We start from the raw sequence: 14,278 nt of genomic DNA on the forward strand, positions 1-14,278 counted from the left end.
CTGATCTATCCTTGGGTCTTGGAACTAGGTGCCAAACTTGACTTCTTTCAAACTGGTTTAGCTCATCCTGCATTGCATTCGCCCAATCTGCATCCTGCAAAGCCTCAACAATATTTTTAGGTTCAATGATAGATAAGAAAGAATCAAAAGCACACAGATTCTTTAATTGTGATCTAGTTTTGACTCCAGAAGTTGGATCAGTGATAATATTCTCAATGGGATGAGAACTTTGATACTTGTGAGGTTTTACAACCAACTGGCTTCTGCTTGATGTTTCAGCAACTTGATGAGGAACAGGTTCATGAACAGGTTCCTACAAGGAGTTTATTTCAATTCCCTTTTGATTTCTTCCCCATGTCAGGTTGCCCTGTAAGGAAGAACCTGTTTCATTACCTGTTCCTTCTACAGGTGTCACTTTGACTTGAGCTGATGCTTCAGCCAAGTCTTTGACCAGTCCAATGGCTTCATCTTCATGTTCCTGTCTCTCAGAAAGAATGTTAGTTTCATCAAACACTACATGCACACTTTCTTCTACACACAGAGTTCTTTTATTAAAAACTTTATAAGCTTTGCTATGTGAAGAATATCCCAAGAATACTCCCTTATCACTTCTGGGATCAAACTTTCCTAGGGAGTCTTTTCCATTATTGTGCACATAGCATTTGCAACCAAAAGCCCTAAGATGGGATATATTTGGTTTTCTCCCTTTAAGTAACTCATAGGGAGTCTTCTCTACTAGAGGTCTGGTCATGCATCTATTTATAATGTAACATGCAGTATTTACAGCCTCTGCCCAGAAGCTGTGAGGCAATTTGCTAGATAGTAATATTGTTCTAGCCATATCCTCAAGAGTTCTGTTTTTCCTTTCAACCACTCCATTTTGTTGTGGAGTTCTGGGGGCAGAGAAGTTGTGATCTATGCCATTTTCATCACAGAACTCAACAAACTTAGAGTTCTCAAACTCAGTTCCATGATCAGACCTAATGGATGTAAGATGATTTCCTAATTGTTTCTGAAACTTCCTAACAAATGCAGAAAACATGTCGGATGCTTCATCTTTGGAAGTAACAAATAAAACCCAGGTGAATCTAGAATAGTCATCAACTAGCACCATTACATACTTCTTTCCACCTCTGCTCATGGTTCTCATTGGACAACATAGATCCATATGGACCAGTTCCAACGTCTTGGACGTACTTACCATTTTCTTAGATTTGAAGGATGACTTTACCTGCTTCCCCCTTGCACATGCCTCACAAATTTTGTCTTCCTTGAACTTGATATTAGGTAAACCTACCACCAAGTCCTTGGAGACTAATTTGTTTAGCTGATTTAGACTGGCATGACCAAGTCTTTTGTGCCATAGGAGGGGATCATTAACCAACACACTTAAGCAAGTGAGTTCATTTTCTGAAAGAGTTGACAAATCTACAATGTAAATATTGTTAACTCTTTTTCCCTGCAAAACAATCTTGTCAGTAGTAAGGTTAATCACAAAGCATTTGGTGGAGGTAAAAACCACAAGGTTACCTCTGTCACACAATTGTGACACACTTATTAAGCTATATTTCAAGCCATCTATCAGGTAGACATTCTCTATAGAATGAGAATCTGTTTTGCCTACCTTTCCAACCCCAATGATCTCACCTTTCTTTCCATTACCAAATGAGACATTACCTCCTTTTAGGTCCTCAAGTGAAAGGAACCGGTCCTTGTCCCCAGTCATATGTTTTGAGCAGCCACTATCCATATACCATATTTGGCTCCTCCCTTTCACTTGGACCTGCAAAAGGAAATCAGGGGTTAGTCTTAGGAACCCAAACTAGTTTGGGTCCCTTTCTATGGGCAAAAGGATGAATCAGATTTTTTCTTGCCCAACTAGGCAGCTTATGCTTTCCTTGAACAAAAGCTTTGTTTCTTTGACTGGCCTTTTCTTTTGCATTACATTCATATTTATAATGGCCAGTCTTACCACAGTGTGTGCAGATTTTATTTTCAGGAAGAGTGAGGTACTTGCTTTTTGGATCCCATTTAGGAGCTTGAGTCCCATAGCCAAGTCCTCTTTTGTTGCTGCTGTGATGCTCTTGCAACCAGGAGAGAGCATCAGAGGCTTTGTTCCACTTGCAAGTTCTGTCTAGTTCATGTTTTACCTTCCCTAGATCTTCTTTTAAAACTTTGATGAATTCATCTTTCCTGTATAATTCATCTTTCATTTTTCCCAAGTTTTCTTCTAGAGTGAGATATGTGTGATCAGCTATCTTTTTTCCTGTTCCTAATTTCAGTTTCAGGTTTTCAGACCTAAGTTCTAGGACACTGTTGTCAAGTTCAAGAACCTGGTTCTTCAACTCAACATTTTTGTTATCACTCTCATTTGCCCTAGACTCTAGACTCTTGCATTTTGCTTTCAGAATCACACATTCCCTAGACAGAACTGCCTTCTCATTATTAATTATCTCAGACTCATCAATGAAGTCTGTTAATAGCTCAGCCAGCCTTTCTTTAGACAAGAACTTAATCTTGTCTTTGAGATGAAGAATACTTACCTCTTGTTCATCATCTGATTCTCCGATGGCCATCAGTGCTTGCTCCTCCTCAGCTTCATCTTCTGAGTCTTCATCTGAAGTTTCTCCCCAAGCAGCAACCATAGCCTTGGTTGAACCTTTGTTTCTCTTTGGTTGAACCTGTTCCTTCTTCCTGTTCCTTCGTTCAGCTCTTTCTTTCTTCCACTGAATTTCCCATTGAGGGCAGTTTTTTATCATGTGGCCAGTCTTACCACACTTGTAACATCCCTCATTGGTCTGTTTCTCCAGAGGTCTTGATTTGTTGAAGTTTGTACCTCTTGAAGAACCCTTTCCTCTCATCAGGTACTTCTTGAAATCCCTAGTGATCATAGCCACTTCATCATCTTCCAAATCTGCACCTTTAGCAATTCTGAGAGCTAAGCTTCTCTCCTTTTTGGGGGTATCCATCTTCATGGTTTGTCTCCTCATTTCATAGGCAGTTAAATTTCCAATTAGTTCATCCAGTCTGAGAGTAGCAATGTTCTTGGATTCCTGAATGGCAGTGATTTTGCTTTCCCATGTGACTGGCAGAACTCTTGTCAGAATCTTCTCAACCTTGTCTTCCTCCAGGATAATCCTTCCAAGAGATTCAAGTTCATTTGTCAAAGTGGTGAATCTAGTATACATCTCCTGGATAGTTTCTCCTTCCTTCATAGTAAAATTCTCATATTGAGAATACAGAAGTGTTCCTCTTGATCTTTTCACTTGAGGTGTTCCTTCATGAGCCACTTGCAGAGTGTCCCATATTTCCTTAGCAGTTGTACAACTTTGGATCCTACTATATTCGTCTGGTCCTAGACCACATACAAGCCACTTCTTGGCCTTAGCATTTTTCTCCCACTTCCTCAGGTCCTCAGCAGTACAATCAGCCCTTGTTTTTGGCACATCAATTCCTTCAGCATTATTCTTAGTGGTTGCTAGGGGACCATCAGTGACTATGTCCCAAAGTTCATAATCTTCCCCTATAATGTGATCTCTCATTCTATTCTTCCACCAAGAATAGTACTGACCGTTGAAAAGTGGAGGCCTGGCAGTGGATTGCCCTTCCCAGTTCCCAGGTGGTGCACTCATGTTGATCTTTTCCTAAGGGGTTAGCCTCTTCAAGGATAACCTGCTCTGATACCTATTGATGTTCTAAACGTCAATACCACACAAGAAGGGGGGGTGATTTGTGTGGTACCCAATTTTCGCACTAGAAGAACCTGGTTCTTCTAGATATACTTACTATAACTGTTTGCGGAATTAAGAGTGCATAAAGTAAAGAACACAGAGATTTTTACGTGGAAAACACCTGGCTCAAAAGGTGAAAAAACCACGACCTACTACTCAGTAGGATTTTCCCAAACTTCCACTAAAATCACTGAGCCAAAAACAGCATTTACAAACTCTTGTAAACCTAAGGATTAAACTCTAATCCCAGTGTGGCACACAGCCTCAACTGCTGCGACACTTTCAAGTTAACTCTAACTTGAATACTCAAAGTACCTAATACAATTGCTTCTAGATAAAGCTGAAAGGTACAATATGAAACACCTACTACAATTGAACTAGAAATAAAGAAAAACACAATGGAATTGGTTCATGTAGCTTCAGATTTGCACACTTGAATCACACATAAATTGCTTGCAAAACTCGCCTAGCTCTTTTGCTCTCAATTTAGTTTAACTTCTGCGTATGTGCAATCCCTGTAAAAGAGAACAATCTTTATTATTTATAGAGTTAGTAATCATAGTTTGATTAAAACTCGAATTGTTGATCCTTCATCAAATTTGAGTCCTAGTACACTTCAAACTCCAATCCTTTATCCTTGATCCAGATGTAGTTCTCTTCTCATAAGGAGACTTCAACTCCTTATCCTATGCAACCTTTTCGATCAACTCTGAAGATATTGTTACTGATTGAACCTGACCCTTGAGACTTATCTTGACACGTCTGTCACATGAATAAATATATCAACACTGTGTATGTCTCACATGATGGACCTAGTTCATGGTTGAGTTCATTTTGTCAATCTTCAAAACTTCATCTGAACTTGGGCCAACACGATACATGGTATATCAATTCGGCATTCACAAGGAATACCAAACTGAAAACGGGCTGGTATATTTAAAATTTATCTTAATTATAATTTGAGTATGCTCGATTATTTTTTATCAGGAGAAATACGATATTTGGTGAAAATTTAAAAACATAATACAAATTGTTCCTTTTAATCATATGTATTACATTTTGACCTTGAATTTGGGCCCGGGCTCAGCACGGGCTTACTGCAACTAGTATTGCTAATACATGTGTTACTTATTCTACATTTTATCCCGTATTAAATAATAAATAGATTTTCATATAGGCCAAATGCATAGACGGATCCATAAAGTTTGTGTCATATTTGTTTAGATACCTCATATAAAGGTTATACCTAATACTTCAACACTATTCAAGTGAGCGTATTTAACACCTTATTCATAGCCATGAAAATGAGATGCGTGTAATTCACACATTGATAAGGTGGTGAAGTAACAAATGAGATTGAGACACATGGTTTTGGACATTGATAAATAATGAAAAGTGCATGTGTTTTTAGTTTGTTTGCATATTATTTCTTATGTGAGTTGCGGGAGATCACATAATTTTTAAAGTAAAAATATGTTCATTACGTATGTCTTATTTGTAGGAATGAACTCGCTCGGAAAAGAATCAAATAGGAAAAAAAATAGACAAAAAAAGAGTAGAAGAGAAAGGTCCTGGATAGCAAAGCAAGGTTTACTTCGCCAGACCGGGACCGGAGCAGAAGAAAACAGCAACTGGTAGCAGTCTGGGTCGCGCATCTAGCCGCACCCTGAGCTTTTCCAATCTGAAATATAAGAGGTCAAATTCGCCCCGTACAAACCCTAGTGGATATAAATACTTCCTAAAATATCCTTTTGAGGGGAGACACTACTTTAGGGTTAGACAACACCTTTGGAGGCAAGAATACATTAGAACTAAGGAAGAAGATTCAACCACAAGTTTTTCCTTTCTTCTTCCTATTTTCTATTGTTGGTTATAAATTTTAGTATTGTATTTCTACATATATGAGTAGCTAATTTATTATCTAGAGTTTTGATTGAACCTTTTGGATAATGAATTCTTGTTACTTTTTAATACTCCCTCCGTTTCAATTTATGTGAACCCGTTTGACTGGGCACGGAGTTCAAGAAGAAAAAAAGACTTTTGAACGTGTGGTGTAAAATGAGGCATATATATTTTGTGTGGCTATAATCATTGCATGAAGGTAAATTGTTTCCAGATATGGAAAGAGGTCATTCTTTTTGGCAAGTACTAAAAGGAAAATAGGTTCACATAAATTAAAACGGAGGGAGTATAATTTAGCCTTTGAATTTCTTTACTTGTTCAACTACGTGCTTATTTCAGTTGACTGAAAGTCCATCAATTGAATGTGCCTATTTATGTATTGCTTATGAAATAGTACATATTTAGGTGGTTGTAGAACAACGTCACTCATAACTTATGGGAGGAATCAATATGTCGGGTTTAAAGGCGGCTTTAGGAATAACCAAGTCGTTACATGGTCATAGTGAGCGGTAAGATAGTTCCAGCTAGCGTAGTTCGAAAAACTATGTCTAGTAAATTATTGTAGTTGCTTGGGATAGAGTTACGACATATAAAATGCTCGTGATCAGTAGAAAATACCTAGGTGAAATTATAGGAGATGTAGCAGTAAGGATTCCGGCAATTGGGGAAATCATAACTCTAGGCCTTCTTAACCTTATATCCAACTTTTAATCTCTTTAGCTGATAGATTTTTACTACTTTTCTAGTATTTGTTAGTTAATTAGATTAAAATAAAATTGTAATTTTTATAATTAGATTTGGAATTGTGTTTCTTAGCGATATTGAATAATTATAGTTATGCCCTAGTTCTCTGTAGGATTCGACATAGACTCTTAGATCAGATTATATTTGCAGCGATCACTTATCCTTTTTAGTACTAGAGTTGGGCGTGATCAAATTTTGATGTCGTTGCTGGGGAACTAACAATATAGTTATTGTTGTAAAATACTGTGAGAGTTTGAGTTTGAATATTTACTTTATTTTATTTTATTTATGATTTGAGAAACATGTCATCTTGAAATTATGGTACTTTAGATGTTGATAGGTCTACTTTTAAATTTTCTTGCGCATATGGTGGAGGAAATCACATTATTTCTTCTTTTTTGAAAACCTGATGTGAGGGGGCCCACTGAGATGTCCATAATTGAAGCATTTTTCTTCATCGACTGTCAACTTTTTACTAGGTGACCGATGTCTTTGATGCTTTGGTTTTCGCAGGAAAGGGTAAGGGTTCCAAACTTAGCGTGTGAGCTTTGATGAAGACGAAATGTATAGTGCTGCGAGAGCCCGTTCACCTTGAAGTGGAACTGTTGTGGCGGGGAATGTCACTAGTTGTGATACTTGCTGCTCTGGTTCCCTTTCACCCCTCTTACAATACAAGAAAGAAGGTGAGAGTAAGCACGACTTTCTTCTTTGCCTTCGTACGTAACAAACACGAAGCTTCGTTCCTCAGCGAAGTGTTCACTTCTTTTTCGCCAGGTTTCATTCGATTTGTTGTGGATTGGATGATGAAAAAACCAGCAAGCTACCGCTTCAAAACTTACCTTATTTAGAAAAGGAGAAAGGGCTTTTTTATAGATGTTGAGGTTGAGTAAAGGGGGCGGAGCTTGAAGAGCGAAGCGAGCCGCACTAGCCTATCAACGTTTTTCAGCAGCAAGCTACGGTCTAACGACCCCCTAACCTAGGTTGGGGCGAAACCTCCAAAATCCAAAACGTTGGTTAGGGTTCCAAACATTTCTCTAATAATAAGGCAAGCTTTCAAGTCGCCGCCCTTTAAAGGAGCGGGCGCATTGAACTGTAATTGTGAAAAGATTGGAAGATTTGGCCAAAGAAGGTGATAGTCCTATAGATTCGTTCCCACAGTTCGATCCTTCCCAGTAAAACGCGGTGTGTTCGAATTCTGGTCGTTTTTACGCGAGAAAGGGGGACCACCCTCTAAGCCTAAGTATTCCTCAATGACTGATAGCGTACAAGTACTGTGAGGGAAAGGTGAAAAGAACCCTATTTAGGGAGTGCAATAGAGAACCTGAGATCCGATGCGAATAATCAATCGAAGCCTCTAAGGAGCGGAGCTTAGAGCCTAGTAGCTCAAAGAAAGATAGCGAAGAAAAATTTTATTTGGAAAGCAAAGATGAGTGTACCAGTAGTGCAAGCAAGCGAAGTCGAATATATTAGATGAGCTTGCTGCACTCCGATCCATTCCCTTAATATAATAGGCCGTCTACGTCAATTTCTCTGTAGCAAGAAGCCTTGTGAACCCCCTCTCATAGGTGACTGGGAAGGGAAAACGCTAGAAAAAAAGTCCTTATTATTATTAAACGTAGTTGTCTTTAAAGTGCAAGTGAAATATCGACTTTCATTCAGCTTTAGAAAACTATAGTAAAGTAGCAAAGTTCAGAGGAGCAGCATTGTGTGTCAAAATTGTCAAAATATTATCGGGAGCGAGTTATCTGTACCAGCTTAATCTTATGTGTGGAATGTATGTGATGCATGCGGTGGTCAAGATGATCAGTTTTATGGTTGTGCTTGTATTTCTTATCCTCCCCTAAAACCGTACTATGATGATTTCACTTTTTCTTTTCAAGTTAATAGGAACAAAGAACGAGGAAATACTGACCTAAAGGAGATCAAGGATATATTAATATGCCTTGTGGACCAAAATAATGAGACACGTTTACAGATAAAAAGGAAAAAGAGGTAACTATTAACAACTTAGAGTCAATTGGTGGAAGATTTTCATATTCAACAAGCTAATATATTTGGATAATGTTGAGAATAGTATGAAATAGAATCAGTAGTTGACATTCTGATGGAGGAATTAAGAGTAGAACACCATCAACCTACTCAATTAGAATTTGGGGATGCCGATGTTAAACAAATGATACTAGAGTCAGCCAAAGACAATGAGGATACAAATTTAGTTGACTCTAGTATCGTCGGTGTTGAGGATGTTGAAAGTCCTGAAGTTAATATATTTAAGGGCATTGATCCTCACTGCAAGCATTTTTTCAAATTATATTTGGATGATTATAGAGTTATCTGAGCCAATTGAAGAGTCAAGGAATGAGGAACAAGGTGCCTATATTCTGAAATTTTTCGTATAAAAAAGACAGGATTACATACCTCATCTAAAGGCCAAGAAGTGTAGAATACTACATTAGTTGCTTGGGCCAGTTAGATTTATTTTACCACCCCTGAAGCATAATCGAAAACATAAAGCCAAATTAGGGGTACAATTCACAAGCTTGAGGTGGAGGCAAAAAGTGTTTCACGTCGTGTCGCGACATTAAATCAAGCGCTTGTTGGGAGGCAAACTAACTTTACTGCTTTTATTAATTTCTAGTTTATTTATTTATTTAATTTATTGTATTATTTTATAGTACTATTTTGGTTTTGTAGGAGTAGGAGCATGTGACACAAAGCCATTGGAAGAATGCAAAAGTAAGTTAAATAGTTGGAACTAAGTGTGGGGTGCCCACAGAAAGGACGAGGACCGGGAGAAGTCTGAGTACCTCATGAGTTGTTAATACTTCGGGCTTTGGTCTATCAGGGAGTTTCCTTTACCCTCTTGCATTTATGGTGTACATTGAGGATAATGTACAATTTTAAGTGTGGAGTGGGGAGATTGTCTGGATGATTTTGTGCTCTTTAATTTTGCTAGTTCAATTGAAAAAAATCATAAAATTTGAAAAATAATAATTAGGTGGAAATAATCCCTCTTGGTTTTTCTATTGTAACGACCCGATGTTGTTTTGTTTTCTAGATCCCCGTTCTCCTAATTAAGACTCCATGTATGTGCCTTTGCTATTTTATAACTTGCGATGATGGTTGACATGGGTTTGGAAGGGTTCAGGTTGAAATCGAAGCACATTGTTTCTTAATAGTGGCCTAAGATGGCCAAGTTTGACTTGAGTCAATATTCTTAGTAAACGACTTCAGAATCAGAATTTGACGGTTTCAATAGGTTTGTATGAGGATTTTGGACTTGGGTGTTGATAATATGCTAGATTCATATAATTTGGCGACTGTTTATGCCCCAACTTGACTATATTTCACTGTTATAAGATAGTTAAATGATGATAAATTGGCTCTAATTGTGAATTTCATGTTTTGCAGGAGTGAGTGGCATGTATGGAGACTTAGAACTGTAATTGGAGCTAAATTGAAGCAAGGGAAGCCCCTAGGAGCTGAGTACGTGGGAAGACGAGAGAAAGAAGAGCTGAAATGATGACCCAAACTAGCGCGTCCACTAGCACGACCATGCTAGCCCAGGAATTCGAGGCAGAATGGTAGGCCATATGCGCGGTCATTAGCGCGACCGTGCTAGCCCAGTTCCAGAAAAATAAAGTTCAGGGGTAAACTTGGAAGTTCGGGGGTAAATCCACTTAACCTATAGAAGGTCCAGCTCGCCCAAGGGATGACTATCAAGGTTTTCATAGCTTAGTTGAAGGCAAGGAGAGGCAAGAGGCAAGGAGGATAATTCAACATCCAGTTCTTCCTTTCTTCCTTTTGTGTTTTACTATTTGTGATGAATTTGACTATTGTTATGATGAACACTAGTATGAGTAGCTAAATATTTAGTCTAGGATTTTGATGGAACCTATTGAAGGATGAACTTCTTGTTATGTTAATATAGTTTGCCTGGTTTAATCTCTATTTGTTCAACTACATTCTTGTTGTAGTTAATTGATAGGATCCTCAATTAGCTGTGCCTATTTAGTGTGCATAACTCGGGAGAGAGTGCATATTTAGGTAATTGTTGAACAACACCACTCCCAAAGTATATGAGGGATCAATAACCGAGGGTTTAAAAGCGGGATTAGGGATAACGAAGCCTTGGGTGCATTCTAAAGTGAGCTGTAAGAAACAAAGCCAGCTAGCGTAACTCGGGAGAGTGCATCTAGTAAATTATCGTGATTACTTGGGAGAGATTTACGGTAATAAGAGTGCTCATGATTGATAGAGACGATTAGGTGAATTCTATGTGAAACATAAGCGGAATGGATTCCATGAATAGGGGAAATCATAACCTTAGATCCTTCTCTTAACTGTTTACACCTTAATCATAGTTAGTCTTTAATTGAGTAATTACATTCAGTCTTAGTTAGTAAAAACATCCTCAATTGTTATTCAGAACGTTTGGGAAGTTGATTACGTAGAATTTTGTAAGTCTAACGAGAGTAATTGATAGGTTAATTCCTTGTGGGTTCGACTCTGGGCTAAATATTCAGATTATATTTGCAACGTCCGCTTTATCCTTTTTATAAGGCATAGTTGGGCGTGATCAGGCGTGTGTTCGGATCAGGTTTCAGATGATCCAGGAGCGTCCCGGCGCTTAATGTTTAAAGTTGGCGCATTGAATGTTTTCAAGTTTTTAAATTTGGTTTGAAGTAAACTGTAGTGTTATCGAGGTTCGTTTGGGATTCTGAGCCTGGTAATAGTTTCCTATGGTGATTTATGACTTATACGCAAAATTTGGTGTCATTCCGAGTAGTATAAGTATGATTCGACGCGTTGAGAGTAAGTTGAAAAGCTTGAAGTTCATAATTTGATTCAATTTGATTTTGGGGTGCGATTCTTAGTTTTGATGTTGTTTTATGTGTTTCGAGGGTTCGATCAGGTCCGTATTTTGGTTATGGACTTGTTGGTGCAATTGGATGGGGTCCCGGGTGGCTCGGGTGAGTTTTGGACCACACAGAGCTAAGTCTAAAAATTTGCCATTGCTGGTTTGGGTTTCCCTCTTCGCGATCGCGGAGGTTGTGTCATGTTCGCGGTGAAGGAATTTGGGGGACTGTGTAATGTTTTTCGTGTTCGCGATCCCCAGTCCGCATTCGCAAAGGTCTGAGGCCTCTGGCCTTCGCGTTCATAAAAGGGTACACGTTCGCGTAGGGGAAACACATGGGAGGAGTCAATACCATTACCCTTCGCGTTCGCGATGCTCAGGTGAGCCAAGCCTTCGTGATCGTGAGAGAGCCCTCGCGTTCGTGATTAAGGTTCTTAGAGCTTTGCCTTCGCGATCGGGTAGAAGGGTTAGCTGGGTAGAGACTTGTTTTTAATCGGGGATAAGGTTCATTTTCTCTCATTTAACTTTGGGTTAGCCGATTTTGGAGCTCTTGGAGTGGGATTTTTCACCTATCATTGCAAAGTAAGTAATTACTACTTAATGTGAGTTTAATACAAGGATTTTGAGTAGATGTTTACATATAAATTATGAAAATTACAGGATTTAGTTTTTAAAAAACTAGGTTTTGATAAAAATGGATTAGACGACGAATGATTATGGAATTTAGTAGAAATGATATATTTGTGTTCGTGAGGTTATGGGTAACTTTTATTTACAAATATTTCCGAAATCCATGCACGTGAGTCTGGGGATGAATTTTAGGAATCTCCATATTTTGGTTGGCTAATTTCTCTAATAGTTAAATTATAAACTTTTGAGCATATATTGATTGATTTATACAATATTTGGTTAGTTTCGGATGGCGTGACACCGATTTCAGGCTTTAGTGTGAATTGTGGACCAGGAAGAAGACTTGAATACGAGGTAAGTATCTTGCCTAACCTTGTAATAGGGAATTTTCCTCGTAGGTGTTATAAATGATTGTTTGTTAATAATTGTGGGTGCTACGTGCGCACGATGTGACGAGAGTCCGAACGTAGCTAAAATCATGCTTATGTCCGGGTAGTTTTAGGACTCTACCATATATTACTTCTTTTATTTGTACTCAATTTGTTAGTTTAATTACTTAAATTATATTTGAAATTGGATAAAGTATTTGTAATGACTGAGCTTCATTACTTTGAGTTTTGGCGGGTTACTTGGCCGTTAGTGGAAATTATGCCTCCTTGAGTATTATTCTTGTAGTAGCTGTTAATCGGGGTTCGTAGAGTATTCTCTCTTCCAGTGGATCGGGCCGAACGCCTAGACAGTTTAATCGATGCATCTATGGTTCGCGCCGGTCGACCCTCGGCAATGTACACACTATTCTGGATTGGCCCGTATGACCTCGGCATAAATCGTGCGTGATATTGATCGGAGTCCGATTATACTTGATATTTCTTCCATGACTTGAGAATTTATAATTTCTTGATAGCTCTTACTTGTTGAAATTAGTATGTGATAGTTTTAGATTTTTAATTGATATTTAGTTAAAGAACCACTTACCTATTGTTCATTATTTCGTTATTACTGATGTGTTCCATTCCTATTTATAGTTCTACACTTTGTTTATTGACCCTTGGCAAGTGTCGATGTCGACCCCTCATCACTACTTCTTTAAGGTCAGACTAGATACTTAATAGGTACATGTTGTTTATGTACTCAAGCTACACTTCTGCACTAATCGTGCAGGATTTGAAGCAGGTGCATTTGGTGGCCATTCAGGCCCTCACCCCTGCTACTCGGAGACTTAGTGGTGAGCTGCTCTCTATGCCCATTCTGCAGCACCCGAAGTCTCTTCTTGTTGCATTTATTTTATGTCTATCTTACTCCAGACATTAGTATAGGATGTTTTGTATATTCTACTAGTTTGCTCGTGCACTTGTGACACCAGATTTTGGGAGATTCTAGTTGAACTTCATGGTTTTTGATTACTAAATTCACCGCTTCACTCTTTCGTTTATTTCATGCTTTGCATTATTACAATCACCTATTAATCGTCCTCTTATTAAATAAAATCTATGACTTTAAAAACCTTAAAATGAACAATTACATGGATATTTTACCGTTGGCTTGCCTAGCGGCGTCGTTGGGCATCATCACGGCCTATATTGGAAAATGGGGTCGTGACAACCTGGTATTAGAGCACTAGGTTCACATAGGTCTCACAAGTCATGAGCGGGCCTAATAGAGTCTTGCGGATCGATGCGGAGACATTCGTACTTATCTTTGAGAGGCTGTGTGTGTTAGGAAATTTCTCTTTATTCATCTCCTATCGTGCAGTTGATGTTGTGCTAAGTATCGTTCTCTTATTCTCTCAAAGATGGTGAGAACGCGCGCGGCAAATGTACCCGACGGTGGATGAGCTGCTCCCCCTGTTGTTAGAGGCCGAGGCAGGGGTCGAGGGAGGGCTCCAGCTCCTGCCAGAGGACGAGGACGTCCTCGAGTTTCTCCTGTTGTGCCACCAGTGGATCCAGTGGAGGATCCTTTTATTGAGGAACAGGGCGAGGTACCTGCAACTGAGCTTGCCCCGACGGATTTCATGTCCGCATCGGAATTTCAGGAGGTCACGGGCCGTATGCTGCGGTTCATAGACTCAATGACGCAGGCTGGTTTATTTCTAGTGGACCCATCCAAATCTCAGGCGGGAGAGGGAGCACAGACTCCTACCGCTCAGGCTCCAGGGCATGCCGTTGCCATATATCAGACACAGGGTGCACTACCTGCGGGCGGGGCTCAGCCAGTTTTAGCGACCATACCAGAGCCGAGACCAGCTGAGACCGGTGAGCTGCAGAACTTATTGGATAGATGGACCAGGCTACATCCTCCTAGGGGTGGGAATTCGTTACTTCGGTTTATTAATTGTGTATACCAAATACCGTACCAAAGTAGTTCGGTACGGTTCGGTATTTCTTATTTTTGTTCGATGCGGTTTCGGTTTGAT

This window comes from Nicotiana attenuata, unplaced genomic scaffold (genome assembly GCF_001879085.1).
Source record: "Nicotiana attenuata strain UT unplaced genomic scaffold, NIATTr2, whole genome shotgun sequence".
Taxonomy (NCBI): domain Eukaryota; kingdom Viridiplantae; phylum Streptophyta; class Magnoliopsida; order Solanales; family Solanaceae; genus Nicotiana; species Nicotiana attenuata.